The sequence below is a fragment of the Pundamilia nyererei genome, unplaced genomic scaffold, assembly GCF_000239375.1.
Source record: "Pundamilia nyererei isolate P.nyererei 1_Seehausen unplaced genomic scaffold, PunNye1.0 scaffold00001, whole genome shotgun sequence".
Classification (NCBI taxonomy): domain Eukaryota; kingdom Metazoa; phylum Chordata; class Actinopteri; order Cichliformes; family Cichlidae; genus Pundamilia; species Pundamilia nyererei.
Window position 1 is genome coordinate 4,876,934 of NW_005187402.1, and position 313 is coordinate 4,877,246.

Below are 313 nucleotides of genomic sequence, written 5' to 3' on the forward strand. Positions count from 1 at the left end.
GCGAGCACTGATGATGATGATTGTGGATGTAGTTAAGTTTGTGCTGATGATGATTAGGAGGGACACAAAAGAGGTCAGAGGTGACCGAGTGTCACTCCGGAGAGCTCCCCTCGCTACAGGGTTGCGAACGTGTTCATATGAAGATATATGTGTGTGTGTGTTAGGACGGCACCTGTAATGGCTCCCAGCTGGGACGTGCCTCCCTCCCAGAGATACACTGTGTGTGTGTGTGTGTGTGTGTGTGTGTGTGTGTGTGTGTGTGTGTGTAATGAGGTACTGGCATGCGAGTGGCAGAAGGCTGCTTCCTCTACAG